General features: G+C 35.6%; 1 protein-coding gene and 1 long non-coding RNA gene across 2 annotated transcripts in view; one reads left to right on the plus strand and one right to left on the minus strand.

Moving 5' to 3' along the window:
• Nucleotides 1–20,853, minus strand: part of Dcc (DCC netrin 1 receptor) — a 934,207-nt gene that overhangs the window by 343,820 nt on the left and 569,534 nt on the right. The window lies entirely within an intron of this gene.
• Nucleotides 18,886–20,853, plus strand: part of LOC150049663 (uncharacterized) — a 54,793-nt gene continuing 52,825 nt past the window's right edge. The window contains exon 1 of the long non-coding RNA XR_016538816.1: nucleotides 18,886–18,966. This is a non-coding gene — a long non-coding RNA (uncharacterized LOC150049663). The remainder of the gene's footprint in view (nucleotides 18,967–20,853) is intronic.

Raw genomic sequence — 20,853 nt, forward strand, 5'->3', positions numbered from 1 at the left:
ACAACAGCAACCAAACCCATGCTATTTAGCCAGAAAAGGGGTGTTTTTAAAACTGGGGACACTACCATTTAAAGAAATCATCAAAATGAAGCCAATAGTTTTCCACAGGAACATAGAAAAGGTGGCACCTGAGAAATTGGCCAGCATCTATCCATCTCAAACCAGGGTGTAATGGTTTTAACCCATTTGAGAAGAGAACTCTAAAGTGCTCTAGAGTCAGATGATAATCTATCATAAACATGAATAGATTATCCATAAGGTTGAAATGTGAAAGATTGGACCTAGTCTTCTTTCCTCACTTAGGAATTGATTTCCATGTCTTTAATGCCCTGTTTGCAGTTCAGATAGAAGGAAAATTCAGAATTAAAAAAAAAATTGAGCCACAGAGAAGATGTAACTTGAATACAGTAGATATAGGTGAGAAATATTATGGCTTGGTTCTTAAATGTCCCTAAAGATCTTTTATTCAGGCCTTCAGGCCTTGATCACTAGCTTGTAGTGTTATTGGAAGGCAACAAGAGATTTAGAGGTGACTACTAGAAGGGAGTTAGACACCTGGAGGTATGACCTTGAAGTGTTGACATTGCTTATTTTCTTTCTCTCTACTTCTTAGCCAACTTAAGGTGCTCAGCAGGGTGAAGAGAACATGAACTGAAAATTCTGAAAATGGAAATCAAATTTTCCCCTTAGACACTTAAAAGAAAAATCTTGGTATTTTGTCATATTGACAGAGGACCAGCAAAATAATACATAAGAAAGCAGAAAATGAGACCAATGGGTCACAAATGTGTAAGTTTCCCAGTAAAAAGAAATATGGACAATAGATTATCCATTTCACCTCTGACACTTACTATCCATTTGTTGTTGACAAGTGTAATGCAGGTTTTGATGGGAATCAAGGCTTTTGTTTGAAGAATTGTAAAAATAACCTGCATTCTAAGTTTTCTAATAATAATGTGTGTTTGTCTGGTATAAGCTCAACTTCTGCTTCCATTTACTATGGAGGTCAACAATGGTGTTTACAAAATAAATGCAAACCAACAATAGGGGAAAAGGAGTAACAGGATCTGATTTAGTGAAAAAGAGACTGAGGTTAATAATGAATGCTATGTAGTTGTAAATTCAGAATGCTCCAATAGGAAAGTAAATATAAGCTAAATAAATGATCACATCCACCATTAAATCACTATAACCTCTCATTGGTATTGGGATGGAGTTAGTATATCATATTGAACTGCACGAAAATGAATCTTCCATGTACTATCGTTTACGCTCTCAGCAGACTTTGAATAAAATATTTTAACCCACTGAATTTTCATTCCATATAAATATTTAAAAAAACAATAAAATATACATTAACTTCTTTAACCTTCCCTTACATTGTTTGCAAGTGAGCACTCAGAAATGTACTATTTGTTGAGTTTAGTTTAACTTTCAAAATACACCTTTAATTGGATTTTTTTTTTGAATCAGTGGAGCCCTGGAAGCTCATTTGAAAGAAAATCTCTTATGATACAGATCCTGAATATTATTGAGTGTGTGAATCAGTTATGAGCAAGAATGAAAATGAGAGAGTGATTTTTTAGGGGCTTTTAGAGGTATAAATCAATATTCTAATTTCAATTTGGAAATAAGTGACAAGACCTGTAAGTAATGATTATTAATATGCCAAACAGTTATATAACTGATTGTTGAAAACTCAAAACATTTGAAAATAGTAAAGAGTGTCAGTATCTTGGAACTTATTCTGCCCAGCAATCTTCTGAATGTGAATAACATCTTCCACAGAATCTTCTCCAATGGGAAGAAAAATAGAAAGTTTTCCCATAATTCCAAGGCTGTTTCTCAAGCACCTAATGACTGTGTCTCCAGTTCTTTTTAATTAGTGAAAGGGTAGGCTCAGTCCACAGATAGTTTCTAGATTATTCTTATAAATTCTTTTTTTTTTTTTTTGCCAGTCCTGGGCTTGAGCTCAGGGCCTGAGCACTGTCCTTGGACTTTCTCAAGGCTGGAGCTCTACCACTTGAGCCTCAGCACCACTTCTGGCTTTTTTCTATGTATGTGGTACCGAGGAATCGAACCCGGGTCTTCGTGCATGCTAGGCAAGCACTTTACCGCTAGGCTAAACTCCCGGCCCCTCTTATAAATTCTTTTAGATAGTCAAATTTAATTACTGTATAGACACCAATTCTTAACAGGGATGTATGTGTTTAATGATTAATCAGACTGGGGTCCAAATACTTTTTTTTTCTATTTAGTAGCTTCATCATGTCCCACATTTTTCAAATATAACCCCAATATAAATAAAGTGAAAGTTAAACAATTTGGGGAAAAAGTGTTTTCCTACATCAACCTCTAAATCCATTGTAGAGTTCCTTATGCATGTCAAAAGCAAGAGTGAAAACAGACTTCAGTACCTGTTTAAATCAATGATTAGGTCAGGATAAAAATGAGTGTTTTCTTCTTTTGCTCCTTATAACACAGTTTTCATGTCCTAGTAGAGCAGTGAAACAATGAAGCATTTGAGAAATTTTTCAGCCATTGAAACTACAAATTGCAAAGCAACTAAAAACATCTAAAATGACTGGAGATGAGCTGAATTTCCATTTTCTGATTTGTCTTCTGCTTCATTATCTTTTGAGTTTCTACTGAATATGAAGTTGTTTAATTCCACAAGGGTTACAGAGGAAAATTTTTTGCAGAGGAAAATTGAGAAAATGGACACATATTTATTCTGTCAATGTAAGCACTCAGAATGAAGACTGAGTATCTAAACCTCATGAAATGAGATTCATCTTCCTCTTTGAAAGCAATTTAAACAAGCTATTGTTCTGTGGAGGAGCAAAATTACATTCTGAGGTCATGAAAATCCTCGTTTGTGAGTAAAATAGTGATATTAGAGTGGATTATTTTATTTGCCATAACTAAGTAAAAAGAAGTCACACTTTAAATTGGCTCTAAGCTTAACTGTTGCTTTAGATTTTACTGTGTATTTGTTGTTTTTCTATTTCACATTAACATATATTAATACTACAAAGGATCATCCTTGTGATAGGATCATGTACTATCATATCATACAGTGTAAACTGGTTCAAAATTTCAGTCAAGAAGAATGATTATTTTTGTGAAATATGAGCATATGTCTAATATATCAACATTTTCAATCATTTCAATAGTGTAACTGAAGCTGTAGTATTTCTAAGAAGCAAGTAGTTTTAGAACTTTCAGTGTTAACATATTTAGACCTATTTAGAAATAAGCTAAGAAATGCATACAACAAATAAGATTTTGCTCCCTGCAATTACAAACTATGCAACTTATGATATCCTTTACATAGAATTGAGAATCACTAGAAAACATAAATGGAGGAAAGTTTAAGTCAAATCTGCTTGATGGTGCTACAGAGCTTGAAAAACATGGGAAGGGTTATAAATGTTCAATAAGTAATGTATCCACTACATGATGAATGTAACTATAACCCCTCTATACATCATTCCAACAATAAAATGCAATTAATAAAAATTTTAAAAAAGAGCTGGGATCCAATGGTTCACAACTATAATCCTAGCTATTTAGATGATTGAGATTTGGGGATTGAGCATAGGCAGGAAAGACTGTGAGATTCATATCTCTGCATAAACAGCAAAAAAGCTAGAAATGACAATATGGCTCAAGTGGTAGAAAGCCATCCGAGAGCAGAAAAGCTCAGGGACAGCAAGTAGGCCCTGAGTAGAAGCCCTAGGACCAGCACCAAAAACGACCAACAAACAAAATGATGCATAAATCCCTGGATTCCTTCCCAGAATTTTCTTTTCTTTTCTTTTTAACACAGTGAAGAAGTAGTATGAAATGAAAGTAAGAGGCAAAGAGAAAACTCCAAGAAACCCTATTTTCAGTGAGAAGAAAATGTGAGGTCTTGAGTATGAGGTGGCATCATACTTAGCTTTGAAAGACAATAATTTGATGATTAGGACCTATGAATAGGCATGAAGTTAGCCCATGAAGTTATACCTTCTAATTATGTATTACACACACACACACACACACACACACACACACACACACACACACACATAAGCATACAGCAGATATAGCTAGTTAGATGTTTGATAGATATATATGAACATATATACTATTGTATGTATATGCACATATATGTATTCAATAGTATAATGTGTGTGCATGCATGTGTGTGCTGCACAAAGTGAATAAGCAGCAATATAAAATAAAGTCCAATCTTTATTTTTTAGTTATCTCAAACTCTATAATTCCATGCTAAGAGCCCTGTGATTTCATTTAGGGAAAGATGGCATATTTCTAGATTTTAATATGCTTTCTTAAACATCATTTTCAAAAATAATTACTGACAAAAGATGAACATTCTCAGCTCACTGGAATGGAGCCTGCTGGGAACAAGGTGGAATCTGCACAAGTAGGCCACCACTAACCTACTTCTTCCTGTGAAGCTCCAGTGCTGGTAGTTAGTTGAGCTATGAACTCATCAATGGGCAGATCCATGGATGATTGAGGGGCCCTCTTCATCCAGTCACTTCTTAACTGTACCATCACTTGGGGACTCAGAAGCCTTCTAGGGAATTTCAAGTTCAAACCATGGTAGATACTATATTCATCCATAATAACAGCTAAAAGTAAAGGTACTGAAAATATTTATAAGAATGTAGAATAATGTGCATGAATACTGAATATTAATCTAAATGAGTTATTGTGGCTCCCTGGTTGACATCATCTACCGAGGTTGACAAATGTTCAATTTAGTACATATATGCACACCCAACTGAAAGTCACGTGCTTGTTGCTCAAGAGAGACATCCTCATATCATCACTTTAACATTACATTAAATTATACTGGAATCAAAATTAAAAATAAAATCTATAGATCACATAAACAAAATTCCATTACTATAAAGTTATGTCTGAAACATACTTTGAGTTTTATGCTTGGGTAAAAGTTAATTAATTTTTGTTCTGAACCATTACTCCTCTACTGATTAGGGTAGTAAGGAGAAAAACAAACAAAAAGTGAAATAGAAAATGGGATTAATATATAAGTCACCCAAAATAAAGAAGCTAATTATCCAGAATTGAAACACAAGGTAAAATAGAAAGTTAAATAAAACAAGATTTAATAAATATTTTGAACATAAAAATTATAGGAAAACAATAAACCTAACTCTCTAGATATCTTTCAGGTACAATTTATAATCATTAGTACTCACTAGTTAAAACCCCATCCCCTTATGGTGTAGAAAGTCTTGTTAACATGAATGAATATGCTAACTTGTGTAAGAATATTTTCTTTATTAAATTACCTAGCCACCTGGAAGTGCTTTCTAAGTCAGTGTATGTATGTAGAGAGGGGTTAAAGTTAGTGATAAAGCTATTCTCTCCTCCTCTCTTCTTCCTTTGTATTTTTTTCTCTCCCCTCCCTGCCCTTTCTCCTTCAGTTTTCCATTCTCCCTCAATTTCTCCCTTCCTTGCCTTCTCTTTCTCCCTTCTTCTTTCCTCACTCTCACTTTCCCTTTGTCTCATTCCCTCTGTCTACCTCCTCTTTTCTCATTCCCTCTCTCTTCTTTCTACCTCCCTTACTCCCCTCCCCCTCTTCTCATTTCCTCTTTCCTCCCCTTCCTTCCCCTCTCTTCTCCTCTTCTGTCATTTATATATATATCATATATATATATCATATATATATACATATCTTTCCATTCGAGTAAAATTGTGAAGCAAAGATTATAGGCATAAAGAACTATCATATTCAATTTTATGCCTGGAGTTCAGTATTTGAGCAATATTCCATTGGAAAGACCAGAAAATTCCGCCCAAATTAAGAGCACAGAAGATGTCAGCAAGGAGATAGAACAATCTCACAATCCTACCACATGTTGTGAGTAAATGACTGTCTGTAGATATTTTTCAACTTCTGTAAGTGATTAATCTTTACTTTTATTAATTTTTAAGTAGTTACAAAATGTGGTTTCTATTCAGCAAGTCAATGTTATGAGTACAATACATTTGTATCAATGCCTTTTTGATTTTCACTTAAAGTCTTTCATGTTAGAACTTCAGTTTGCAATCTTATTTATAAGTCCCAGAATGAATTTTCACCTTTCACATGGCCAAGCCACATCAGGTACTCATACAAGTCAATATTCACTGAACAGAGATTTTTAATTGTGTGTAGGACCATAAAACTCAAAAGTATGTTTCAGAAGTTAAGAAGGAAAATAACAGTAATGGATTTTTGTTCATCTGATCTATAGATTTTATTTTAAAATTTGATTCAATTATGGTCCTTGGGCTTGAACTTAGGGCCTGGGCATTGTCCCTGAGCGTTAGCGTTCAACACTAGACCATTTGAAACACAACTCCACTTCTGACTTTTTCAGGGACTGGTTATTTGGAGATAAGAGTTTTACAGATGTTCTTGGCTGGGCTGGCTTTAACTGTGATCATCAGATCTCAATCTCCTGAATAGCCAGAATTTTAGGCATATACCAATGCAATCCAGCTCGAACAGATATTTTAAGGCAAGTAAGAGTGTGTTAAAGGCCTGGAGAGTATAATGTGTTCAAAGTGTCTGCTTTCAATGAAAAACTATACAGACAACCAGTCTGTATCTTGCCCAGAGACAAAAGGATTCCAAGGGCAAATATCAACCAAACTAGGGCAGAAAGCAGGACATTCTACTCATCATGTACACAAGGCAAGATGTGCTAAGAATTTACTTGTCTTCAGCTCAGAATCTAGTTTAAGCCACCGATGGGAAATAAAATAACTCCCCTGAGTCTTAACCCATCAAGCCTAATTGCCAAAAAGTTCAATAGAAAGAAATAGAAAAGTTTGATCTGTCAAGGATTTTTATTAGCTTTCCCTAAGTGATATCTCAGGGCTCTCATATACCAATGAAACTGCCACCATGAAACAATATAAAAAAATGACAGAAATCTAGCAAAGCCAGGCTAGAGTTTCAAGCATCCTAGCCACTCTTGTTTCTCAGATGATTCCCTCATCTCTCATCACAGGCAAGTACGGAAGGGGGTGCAAAAGATGCAGAAGGTACCCAGACAAAAATGCCCCGGACACCCTAGCAAATATACAAAGTTGGTCATACTAAAATGATTCTTTCAGACAGGGATGACAGCAGAAAGCAAGAGTGTGAGACTACAAATTGTCAGAAGCTGATAAAAAAGAATCCATTGCCTACAAAAAACAAATGCATTCTGCTTTCCAGGCTGAGAAAAATGTCTTATAAAAATGGGATATGATAGTGCCAGGAAACCAGATTGGATGAGTGATATCACCTAATTTATCATGTTATGCAATGTACTTTATTTAGCAAGGGTGTCAATATGATCACAACTCTTTTTTCAAGCAATTCATTTAGTGAAATAATATTTATATTTTAAACTAAAATTGGATCCTACTTGTTTAGTTTGAAAGACATTGAACCAAACATAAGTAAATATACAGCCTTTTTTAGTGTAGGGCTTATAATAGAAGACAATTTGTGGATCCAGAGCTGGATATGCTGGAGATATGATGTGTTAGAGATAAAGAATCTCAGAAAACAAATGAGCATGAATTCAATGGCTGCTGGAATAACACAAGAATTGAATATTTTCAGTTTTTGATGAAAATGTCTTGCAGTTCCTATAGCTTTAACCATGTATCTCAAGGCATATCTCAGGTTTCTTAATCAAATCCACACTGCATCCTAAGGCAATTCAATGGAAAGGCACAACCTCAGAAAGACACATGTCCCTCAGACATATGGCATTCTACGCACAGAATCTTCTCACCTTATTTATCCAAGATCTGAAATTCTAAACATGCCAATTAATACACGAACACATTTAATTATAAATCTCTAAATGGTGCCATTTCTAGTAGTATTTAAAATTATGATTGCTAACCCATTTTAGTATGCATGAAAACTTGAATGTATTTACATAATCTGAGAGGAGAATTAGTATATCTTTTCTTTGTATCCTCTCTTGTGGCACATTAATTTTGTGTTAGAAGGTTAAGTTGAATTTCCATAGGATTTCCTTGAGAGAATGCATAGATAAAAGTAGCTAGAAATGAGCTAATTCTTCCTGTTAGCACTTAAGAACACTTAGATTTCAAATGCTATAACAGGAGCATTGGACTGTAAGACAGAAGGGAAAGTTCTGCCATGTGCTCACTTGTTCAATAATCTATACTTAATTTCATTTCCAAAAGTAGTGCTACATTCAACATAAATTCAATAGCAAAAAGAAGTAATGTTACAAGATTATATGATACCTCAAAATATTATCAAAAACATCAAGGAGGCAAATATGAAAAATCACTCAGTACCATGACCTAACCCAATTTTAAAAGTCCTCAACCCAAAGTTAAATTCTATGATTTACCGAATCCACAGGCCACGTAGTATACATCATTTCCATACTGAGTCACTCTGGAGTCTACAGCAAGAAGAAAATCAGCAACACTAATCACTACTTTACTTAAGCCTTTGAAATTGTTGCTAATTTCCATTATGAAAGCAGTATGGAGGGTCCTCAAAAGACTAAACATGGAGCTCCCCTATGACCCAGCAATGCCACTCCTTGGCACTTACCCAAATGTCCAGAAACAAGGGCATACTTAAAGCTACTAGCACAATGATGTTCATTGCAGCATTATTTACCAAAGCTAAGATACGGAACCAACCCAGATGTCCCTCAGTAGATGAATGGATCAAGAAGATGTGCTAATAACTCACAATAGAATTCTATGAGAAAGAATGACATTGCACCATTCGTAAGGAAATGGAAACATCATTAGTACACATCTACGATTCTCCTAGCAGAGGATCACAATAGCTCAAAACCTATGTACATATGGTCATACAGGATGAGACTAAACAAAATGAGTGCTAAGATATGGAAACAAGAGGTTTATTTTGGTGATTGTTGTTGTTAATGTACTTGGTGAAGTTATTTCTTTTCCCTTTTTTTCCACTTACAGTTACTCTCATGTGGTTACTGTATCTGACTTTGTTACCTTTGTATATTGTACATATACTTATTTATTTGAAATAGGGAAGGGAAGGGGAAAATAAGATGATTGGGAGGGATTGGGGGAGGGAAAAGGGACAAATACATGAGAAGGGGTATCAAGTTTCGAGAAATAATGTACCCATTACTTGACAAATATAACTGTAACCCCTCTATACATTATCCTGAAAATAAAATACAATAAAAATTACTATGCTTTGAAACAGAAAGAAAGAAAAAAATAGCCATAGAAATTGTTTGGTAAACTCTGTGTGTGTGTGTGTGTGTGTGTGTGTGTGTGTGTGTGTGTGTGTGTGTGTGTGTGTTACAATTATCCCATGTGCTCTGCTTTCAACAGACAGCAAGACTGTGAAGGGAATTCAGGGCAGTTTAGACCCCTATAGCCAGGACTGGCCTCCTCCAGCTCTGACCTGCACAAACCAGATGCTTAACAAAACAAAGCAAACACAAACAACAACAAAACAACAGAAAAGACTGCCTTAAAGTGTCATTTTTCATTTGAGTACTTTATTCATCCTCTAAAATCTGTAAGTCAGATCCATTCTTCACTTGCCTCAGTGAACTCTAGTTTCATTCTACATGGTTGTTCTATGCCTACATTTATTGCTCTAGTTAAACAATGACAAATGAATCAACATAATGAGTTGATTAAATTTACACAGTTGAAAAATATAAAGGATTCTTAGTTAAGTTAATTCCTAGCTGCTTTATTTTCTTTGAGGTTATTGCAAAAGGAGTTGCTTTCCTGATTGTTGCCTTGTTCCTCTCACTGTTGGCGTAGAGGAGGGAAGTTGATTTTTGAGGGTTAATTTTATACCCTGCTACCCTTCCAAAGTTTTGAATCAGCTCAAGGAGCTTGGGAGTAGAGTCTATAGGATTCTTTAAATACAGAATCATGTCATCTGCAAAGAGGGAAAGTTTTACTTCCTCTTTCCCTATTTGGATCCCCTTTATGCTTGCTTCTTGCCTTATTGCACTGGCTAGGAATTCTAATATTATGTTAAAGAGGAGTGGAGAGAGTGGGCATCCTTGTCTCATTCCTGATTTTGGAGGGAATGGCTTTAGCTTTTCTCCATTAAGTATAAAACTAGCTGTAGGTTTGTCATACACAGCCTTTATTATATTGAGAAATGTTCCATGGATTCCTAGTTTCTCCCGAGCTTTTAACATAAAGGGGTGTTGGATCTTGTCAAATGCCTTTTCTCTGCATCTATTGAGACAATCTTGTGATTTTTGTCCTTGTTCCTGTTGATGTGATGAATTATCTTTTTTCTTTTTTTATTGTAATTAATAAAAGGGTTACATGATATTTGCCATATATAAGGTGCATTAATTCACATATATTGATACCCTTTCACATGTCTTGGTACCCATTACTCTCCCCCCCCACCCCCCCCATCTTGGTTTTCCCCCCTTCCCTATCAAACTTCAAATAACCAAATACAAATAAATTTAATATATCAGATAACAAAGTGAGGTACTGTAACAATATGAGATACCCAAGGGACAGCAAAGGAGATGAGAGATAACATAGTACATTAAGGACAACAAACTTGATTTGCATATGTTGAACCAGCTTTGCCTCCCTGTGATGAATCCTGTTTGATCTTAGTCTACAATTAACTCCAAATGGATCAAAGAACTTGAGGTAAAACAAGACACACTGAAAACTTTACAAGAAGGAATAGGAGATACACTAGGCCTCCTTGGCACAGGTTGAAACTTTCTTAATAAGGACCAAGAATCACAACAAATCAGAAAAAGGCTGGATAAGTGGGACTGCATTAAACTGCAGAGCTTTTGTATGGCAAAGGACATAGCTAGTAAATTAATTAGGAAGCCTACAGAGTGGGATAAGATCTTCACCAACCATACAATGGACAAAGGCCTCATATCTAAAATATATCAACAGCTCCAAAAACTGAATCTCCAAAGTAACAACCATCCCAATAAAAGATGGGCCAAAGACTTAAAGAGAGTCTTCTCTGAAGAAGAAACAAAAATGGCCTATAGACACATGAGGAAATGCTCAACATCTCTGGTCTCAAAAGAAATGAAAATCAAAACAACTCTAAGATTCCAACCCACTCCAGTTATAATGGCCAGGATCAAGAAATCTAATAACAACAGATGCTGGAGGGGATGTGGCCAGGAGGGATCACTACTACACTGTTGGTGGGAGTGCAAACTCGTTCAACCACTATGGAAAGCAGTATGGCAGTGCCTCAGAAGACTAAACATAGAGCTCCCCTATGACCCAGCAATTCCACTACTTGGCATTTACCCAACCATCCAGAAACAAGGACACACTAAATCCACTAGCACAACGATGTTCGTTGCAGCACTATTTACCATAGCAAAGATATGGAACCAACCTAGATGTCCCTCAGTTGATGAATGGTTCAACAAGATGTGTTATTTGTACACAATGGAATTCTATGCTGCTGTCAGAAAGAACGACATCACCCCACTTATTAGGAAATGGAAAGACTTAGAAAAAAATCATATTAAGTGAAGTAAGCCAGACTCAAAGGAACTTAGGCTCAATGGTTTCCCTCATTTGTCATAATCAGTAGAAACCTTGGGCTCTCCTAGCAGAGATTTGCAATAGAGCAAAACCTAGATACATAAGGCCATATGGTATGACGCTAAATGAAAGGACCTCTAGGATTTAGAAACAAAAGCCATATAATGATTGATTGTTGTCCTTAATGTACTATGTAATCTCTCATCTCTTTTGCTGTCCCTTGGTTATCTCATATTGTTACAGTATCCCACTTTGTTACCTGATATATCGGATATATTTGTATTTGGTTATTTGAAATTGGATAGGGAAGGGGGGAAAACAAAACGAGGCATGGGGGTGGGAGGGAGGGAAATGGGGATCATGACATGTGAAAGGGTATCAATGTATGGGGATTAATGCACCTTCTATCTGGCAAATATCATGTAACCCTTCTATTAATTACAATAAAAATATATGAAAAAGGAAAAAAAGAAAAATATAAAGGAAATCAACTACTGTATGAATATCTACACAAGACCTTCCTTCCTTCCTCTGTTCCTTCCTCTGTTCCTTCCTTCCTTCCTTCCTCTCTTTCACCTCCCCACCTTCCATCCTTTTTTTAAATTAATTTATTAACATTGATTTTTACATCATAGTTTGAATGACATGTTGAACAAACAAGTGTTCAGGAAGGGAATCTCTGTGTACAATCACTAGCACTTAGTTTTTGTTTTGTAGAAACAGATTTTATATGAATCATATAGGCCTAACTGACACTGAACATGTAACCTTTTTGTCTCAGCATTCTGAGTGCTATGATTACAGTTTGGTACTACCATACCCATTTAAAAAATATATTTGGCAGTATAAGAACCTATAAATTTAAAGTAGAAAAGTAATAATCCTCAAAAGATCATACATTTTTGAGTCACAATAGAAGTCATATTTGGAAAACTGATTTATTAGGAGCTACCTAATTTTTTTGTTTTTGTTTTTTTGCCAGTCCTGGGCTTGAGCTCAGGGCCTGAGCACTGTCCTTGGATTTTCTCAAGGCTAGAACTCTACCACCTGAGCCTCAGCACCACTTCTGGTTTTTTTCTGTGTGTGTGGCACCAAGGAATTGAACCTGGGTCTTCGTGCATGCTAGGCAAGCACTCTATCAGTAGGCCAAACTCCCGGCCCAGCTATGTAAGTTTTATTAGTTATCTATTGTGTTCATTTTTTATGCTGTTTTAGTATAAATAATTCCTACAAATTTTTATAGAATGCTATCACATTAATTGAATTGCATGTGAGCACATGGAGTTACTTTTGAAAAAGAGATGTGTAACCTTAATAAACACCATTTATATGGTTTCTAATACTGTGCTGGATTCTAATCCTTGTATGACCTGTTCCCATTTAAATGTCCTCAGACTTATGCCATCTTAAATTACATAAGGTGTGCGTGCTTGTTTCCTCATTCATAGAGAAAAGCTGAACCTTGGATTTTAGTTCAGATTATAAGTAATCTCTGAAGGCTATAAGCCTCTTGCACTTTTGCAGCTCCTGAAATTTAGCAAGGTGATGTATTCCCATAGTAGTACTCAAAAAACAAAAAAAAAAAAAAACACAGAATCATTGCACAAACAAATGCAGGATCAAATGAATGAATAAATAAAGATCTGCAAAACTGAGAACTAGCAATCCTTAATTAACCCTAAGCATTATCATTTTTCTCAATACTTTCAAAATTTTAATATTCTCCTTGATCAGTAAAGATAAACTGAAATAATCCAGGCTATTTTGTGAAATACAAAGATAACTTGGGGGCCATATTGCAGAAAATACAGCCTCATAGTTAATTTGAAATTCTGAAAGGGTCTCAATGGAAGGTTGTAGATGACATGTTTGTAATAATCTATACTGAAGACCCTAAAGCACACTAAAGACTCCAAAAACACTCTGGAAAAGAAATAGGTTAAGGTGTACAGGGAAATTATTAGTTGGGTCAGCAGTTAAGGGATTTATCTGGGGTTCATATGCCCATGGTATTGAGCAAGCCAGGAAAACAGACAAGGTCTGACCTTTAGATTTCTCTGCACCATAATTAACTTTAAAAATCAGCTTAGCCGTCTACCCAATTGAGGGAGCTAAGCTCATGCAGAAGACTACAGCTTTGTCATTACTTAGGAATGCAGACTTAAAAAAATTAGACTTAAAAAAATTAGACTGAGGCCATTTAATATAATGCATAGGGCACCTTGCAGAGTGTGGAAATGGATTTCATGAATTACAAAGTCTACTCCTCATCAGGAATACAAACAAAGCATGCAATAATTACTTGTTTCATTTAAAAACACTTTTAAAAATGAATTTGGAATTTGAAGTGATTGGAATACCTTGTAAACATGATGAGAGAGGTAACAAAGAAATCACCTCCTGTATAACTAATGCAAGCTAATAAAAAATGAATATGTCCTTATAAATAGCTTGTGAACCACCAGTTAACTCTCAAAAGCATCAAGAATACATTATCCCTTTTTTAAAAATATGAAAGAGGTACACACTAGTGGTATTCTAAAGAGAGAGGAAACTAGCTAATTATACCAATTATATTTTCTGTGTCTGTGTTTCTAATGTGAACATTAGGATGTATCATTATGACAAAGTCACTTCGAGATCATTCGCCAATTCCATATTGGTAATGAGCCTGACCTCTATTGACACAAAAAATGCAGAAGTCAAGCTTGGGAGTCTTTAAGCTCTCCCGAGAGACTTGCCTTAATGCAGGGCCTGCTTATACCCTAGTCTGTCAGTTCCTGGAAACAGAAGAGATATGCCCTTTTCATTCCCAGCTCCTGGAGTAATTACAGGCTCACGTAATGGGTCAGTGGAACACTTGGGACTTTACATGCCAAGAGGAGAGAAATCAATATCATGTTGAGGTAATGTCACTCCATTTTTTTTTTCCTAGAGAATCACCAAGACCTTGATGGCAATTCAGGTAAAGACAATGTCTCAGTGTCAAGATTCCATGTTTCCCCTATCTTGGGAGGAGAGCTGTGGAACAAAGAACAACAGAGTTATTGAGAAGATCCGAGTCTTATGCTGTGTTTTCTTAGCTAAAGAGTCCAAGGGGAAGCCAAGCATTTTGACTACATACCTTGACTCCATTTTTGTTGTTGTTGTTGTTTGGATTGATAATGGAGCTTGAAATCAGGACCTGGGAGCTGTCCCAGAGCTCTTCAGCTCAAGGCTAGTGATCTATCACTTGAGCCACAGTGCTACTTTTGGTTTTCTGGTGGTTAATTGGAGATAAGAGTCTCATGGACTTTCATGCCTGGACTGGCATTGAACTGCGATCCTCAGATCTCAGCCTCCTGAGTAGCTAAGATTACAGGCATGAGCCATCAGCACCAGGATTTGTTTTGCCTGTTTTTGTTTTTGTATTTTTTCAGGCCTAATAGTATTTTGGGTTAGCATCATTATTAAAGAATCCCAAGAGCATCTGGATTTAGTATATTATTTTATGGTTCTATCCCCAAAGATTAATGAAGGTATGAAGGTGTGTGTGTGTGTGTGTATGTGTATGTGTGTGTGTACATAATTATGTATGTACAGTTAGCTCTTTCAGCTAGTATGTAACTCATGCTTTTCTAAATATTCGCATGATTTCCTCTGGCATCATGAGAAAATCCACTGCTGTTATCCATCTAGAAAGTCATCTCTCCTGAAGTTATTTCTGGATTGTTGTTGTTCCTCTCTCAGTTGGTTCCAGCTGTATTTTTACCTATAAAGCCCAATTACACTGTTCTCCAGGAAGTTGAACAGCAACCACTCAAACCAGTACAAGTTTAGAACTGCATTAGAAGGAAATGCTTCTGGATTTTACAGACGCATTTCTTCTACCACCCACGTGTAGATAGTACTGAATCTCATCAATTAAATAAAAGTGAACCCACAAAATATACCCCTGAAGACAATGTTTCTGATGTGAGTGATAAAAAGGGCCATTTTGCTATCTTTATGCAGACTTCCTCATTTCCCTAGCCTATTGATTATAGCTTTTTCTAGGCTAAATATTGGAATTAGATCATTCATCTGCACTAGATTTTAGCCCTAAGAGCTGGGCAGGACAGAGTAGCAGCACCAAGAGCTGCCTGGGAGAGCAATGGTTATCTACACAGCAGCTGGTCTTTCTCCTTTGTCCCTTCCTTCTCTCTCATGGCCTCTCTATACTTCCCTCTCTCCCTCTTCCTCCAACTAATTCCTATTTTTTCCTTTCGTACTCAGCATTCCCTTGCTTCTCGTCCTTCCTTTCTTCATCTCTTCTGTGTCCTCCTCCCTTTCCTCCTCCTCCACTTCCGCCCCCCTCCTCCTCACAATTGCATATCAGCTTAACATATAGGGTAGAATGAGTAATTCAATGTGGACAGGATATAAAACTCAGCAGGAAGTGACCATCTGTCATTACATGTCACCTGTCTCATTTTATATCAAAAGGAAGAACATATTCAAGAGAAAGGAAACTGCAAAAGAAGATATATACAATTGAGGCAAAGATTGTCTACTCTAGACTCTTATGTGATAGAATATAAAATAAAACCCACTCAGTGATTTATTACTGCAATCTAATACTTACTGTGCCTGTCATATTAGGTTTTCATTCCTTCAAATATTTTGGCAGATAAGCCCAAATGTTTACCTGAAAATACTTTTAAAATAAGAACCACCCTTTACCTTATGCTTCAGCTTTACTTTCACTCCTGTTTCTGTTTCTTCCTTTTGGCATATATTTTAGCTGTGTTATTTGGCATTGTAATACTTTTGAAAATATACTCTGTATAAGACACACCACTCCAAATATTAATACATTTTACTTCATTATAAACTGCTTATGATATTTTTAGAATAGTAATTATGGTAATGCTATCAAAGGTAAGAAGCATAATAATAATTATCATATCATAAACTGCAAGTTGATTCTTAAACAATTGCCTAACCTTTCTGCTAAACCCCTCCTTTCCTTCAATTCTGCCTCTCTCTCTCCCTCCTTCTCTCCTTCTCTCTCCCTCCCTTCATTTTTCCTATTACACGTATTGGAATAAAAAGTGAGGGAACATCTGGAGTTCATCATATGCATATAACTGCAATGTAAAGTACAGCCCTGAATTACATATAGTTTGATATCTCTGCAGCAGTATGTTTTCACTTCTACCTTCTCTCCTCAATTCTGGATTTCCCATGGAAAATGATTTTTAAAAGTCAGAGGCCACACAACAAAGTGGTCCAATGCAGATTGTGAGTCGGCATTTACAGCCCATATCCTCTGCATCCGAAGATCAGAATTGTGTAACTGTCCCATCCCCTGTGAAGTTCTCATGGAAAGCTACACATTCTTGTACTTTCTTACAGTGTTCTTTGGTTTATGTTTCTGTGTATTTCTTAAATCTTATCCATTTGAGAGATATTTATTGTCTAGTTGGCACATAGTTTACAACAAATTGTATTTGTAGCAGAGTAAAGAATGTTGCCACCTCAGTAAATGGAAGGTAAGAAAGATAATCACCTCCTGTTCCTCAGAAAATGCAAGTAGACTAACATGTGACTGAATGAAAGATTCAGAGATAAGGTAGTCATCCAAGATCGTCCTGGTGACCACTGTACAAACACAGGGCCCCTCAAAGAGAACCAAGAGGTCAGAGTGAGTGTGTTTCAAGTAATTTGAGGAAATGGACTGAGCCAAGAAATTCAGACATACCATTCAGGGTGACTTCAGACTCCTACCTCCAGAATTTGAGTTAAAATGCTTCAAACCCACTGAAGCTGTAGCAATACAGTATACAATCAGAAATTAATATAGTCTTCTATCATTCTCCTAAGAAAAATTCAAAACTTCTATTTCAAAAAATACCCTAGAGAACTCTTTTCAGTGAAGACAGTGAAAGACAGGATTCTCAGAGACATATGAACAGAATGCTGAGCTGCATGTTTTGCCAAAGACTTGTAAACTTAAACTTCTCTAGCTTTTGATCAGAGACCTCGGGCGGCTCACCTCTCAGACTATTTGTAGCTATGTAGATATCTTGAAATGAGCATTGGATGTAGTAGCTAAATTGAATTTTTATTTAGCTTTTAGGGAACAACTTGTCATGGGGAATTCTATTCTAACATTAAAAGAGAGTAAAGGTGTCTGATTTTTGTTTTCATTGGTAAGCAGAAAAATAAGGTTTGCTGAATTCTATTGCCAAAAATAATTGTTATTCTTTTAATACGGCTAAGCCATATATTCATAACTGGTGCATACAATCATCACACAATGATGCTAATACGGAATTCTAGAATAGGAATACATTAGAGCTATTATATACAATTATAACTGATATTTGTCAGTTCTACTTAATGCCTTCCAAGATTAAGTAGTTTCCATATAAGGATGGAAGATTTTAGAATATGAAAATATACACAATTTAGAAATAGTTTAAAAGCTATTTAAACCTTTGACAAAACTATGGATATAATCACTAGAAATATCTGGGGTAGAACATATTACATAAATATCCTCTGGTTTCTCTGTCAGAAACCTTTATACTAGATTTTCATTTTTAGCTACTTGTGTTCATGCTAACATATAATCTGAAATTATTCTATAAAATTCCAATGACATTTCACTGAACAATTTATGAGCTTACTTTCAGTTGATGCTATAAATTTCACTGCAAATTTAAGAATTCCATGGAGATTCTTAGACTTTTTGACACCCTTGTGATGTGTTGTTGAAATCTAATACATAACAAGAATGCTGATGAATCTTTGAGGTAGGAGAGGTTGGAGCTCAAAGTGACAAAAATCTTAATGAAAAATCCAGTTTGGAGGTTTATAGTTTTCCACATATAATTACTTCAAAGTGCATATAACTTCCAGGAGAGAAAAAGCAAGAAGAATAGATTACAAATTTGCTTACAAAGATCTTTCTGCTGAGATATTATCTGCTGCAATCATCTACTTCTATTTACCAATTCAACATCTAGAGCAATACCCATTTCATTTCCAAACTTACCTGCATTTATCATCTAACTGAAATGCTTACCATGAACTTCAATAGTCTATAGTCTCCAGCTCAAATGCACAGAGAAAATGTAAATATAACTACAAAGGAGACTGGGTAAGAACACAACAATGTGGTTGACTGGTGCTATTTTCTAATTTCATTTTTGAGCATCTTTCATTTACAATTCTGTGAATGATGAATGTTTGTAGTCCCCTTCCCCCCATCACACTACCCACATATTCTATCGGTTATTTCCTCAGACAGACTCAGTTGTCGTTACCAAGGCAACAGCCAGGAAGCAGGAGTGAAACCGCCTCTTTCATCTGGCGAGAGGATGATGGGAATGGATGAGAGAGTTGAACAAGGTCAGACGTTTACCGCTGAATACAAATCTGTCATGCCTAATAGATGAAGCTCTTTAGTTTCTGTGCTGTTCATGCTACTCCCAGCAGCCAAGGAGAAAATAAAAAAGACACTCAAGCATGAATGCCAATCAGCCTGTGCTGGCAACAGTGATGTATTTACATGTTTCATAGCAGCTGGACCAGGTTGGCTATGGATGAAGTGATAAACTAAATAGGTGCCACAATTATAGGAGATCAGAAACTCAATCCAAAAAGTATCCTAGTAAGATTAGACATGTGGGGTTTTGTTGATCTAGCTTGTTGCCATGGGTAAAGCTTTCTTTGCTGAGGTCAGGGGCCAAAATAAGTCATAGGCTTAACTGTACTAAGGAGAGAGAGAAAACACTCCATTAGTGTACTCTTGATCATTTGCCAACAATATTGTACTGCATATGTATTTATGCATATATGGACATGCCTCGTTTACAATGACAACATGTGTAAGAAGACAGTCATAAAGACACGATGATCTTTGATATACTCTCAAAATGCAAATCCTTTACATTTACCTGCAAGAGCTCAAAGTATCAAATGATAACAGGTAAACAGGAAGGATATCTTTAACTATGAGTAATGGGATGTCCAGAGCATGAGTGGCTCCTATGTTACTCCTTGATATTTAGGAGTCTGAGATCCGATGATTGGCTGTTCAAAACCAGCCAAGGAAGGAAAGTCCTAGAGATTCTTATCTCCAATTAACCAACAAAACCCCAAAATACAAAAAGCTGCAAATAGGCTGTAGCATAAATGTTAGAGCCCTAGGACCAACATAAAAAATAGAAAAAAGAAAGTAACAGAATGCATTTTCCTCTTCAAATATTATTAAGAATTCTATTATCTACTTAAAATAGGTAGCCCTCTGAAGTATATTTGGAGAAAGATGTTTTCTGTTAAAATATTTTCAACTTCCTTTATTGTAAAAACTATAATGTTCTAATAAAACTACATGTAATATTTCCAATAGACAAAGATTTCCCAATAGTTTTAATATCGTTGGATAACAAGGGTATTTGTGTCAGAACATGGACCTAGAAGATAACAGTAGCCAAGAGTGTGAAATCAAGATGAAGATTGAACTTGAGATTTATATGAAATGTTCAATTTGTTTTGAAATAATCATAAGTTAATTCAAATGAATTCTTCACTGATTAAAAATTAATAGGCATAATCTTGCAGTGTACATTTATCTCATAAAAGTGATTTGAAACTCAAAATGATTCATTGTATAATGTAAAAATTGGGAAAACAAAATAATTAATTTTCTGTCTTATGTATTAAATGCCTGGAAAAAATTTAGAAAGTTAGGCCAATTAGCTAAAATCATAACAATGTGCCTACATCCTAGGGCTGATTTAAATATTGTTCACAAGAGACCACAAGAGCTGTATACTTTTAGAGAACCATAAATATGTTTTTGTTTTTAATAATAAAGGTAAAAGCAATATAACTGAACATGAATTACAGTAGATATTATTTCTTTATACAAAAGTATTTATAAAAGTAAATTTGTAGATGAATAACTGTGGCTCATGCCTGCTCGGCTAGCTACTAAGGATGCTGAGATGTGAAGACCATAGTTCAAAACATACTCTGGGCAGGAAGGTCTATGAGATTCTCATCTCCAAGTAGCCATCAATAAAAATGGGGAGTAGAACTGTGGCTCAAGAGGCAGGATGGTCACCTTGAACAGAAATGCTCAATAACATCTTTAGTTAAGAATTTTAGCTATTTTTGCTGAAAGGAAATAAAATCTTAGCATAGGTATGTTTTGCACTGTTTTTCTTGTACAAGTTTTCTTTTTTTTAAATGTGGTCTTACTGATGTTAAATCCTTGCTTTAGATCTTTAT

This window comes from Megascapheus bottae, chromosome 19 (assembly GCF_031878675.1).
Source record: "Megascapheus bottae isolate mThoBot1 chromosome 19, mThoBot2.hap1, whole genome shotgun sequence".
Classification (NCBI taxonomy): domain Eukaryota; kingdom Metazoa; phylum Chordata; class Mammalia; order Rodentia; family Geomyidae; genus Megascapheus; species Megascapheus bottae.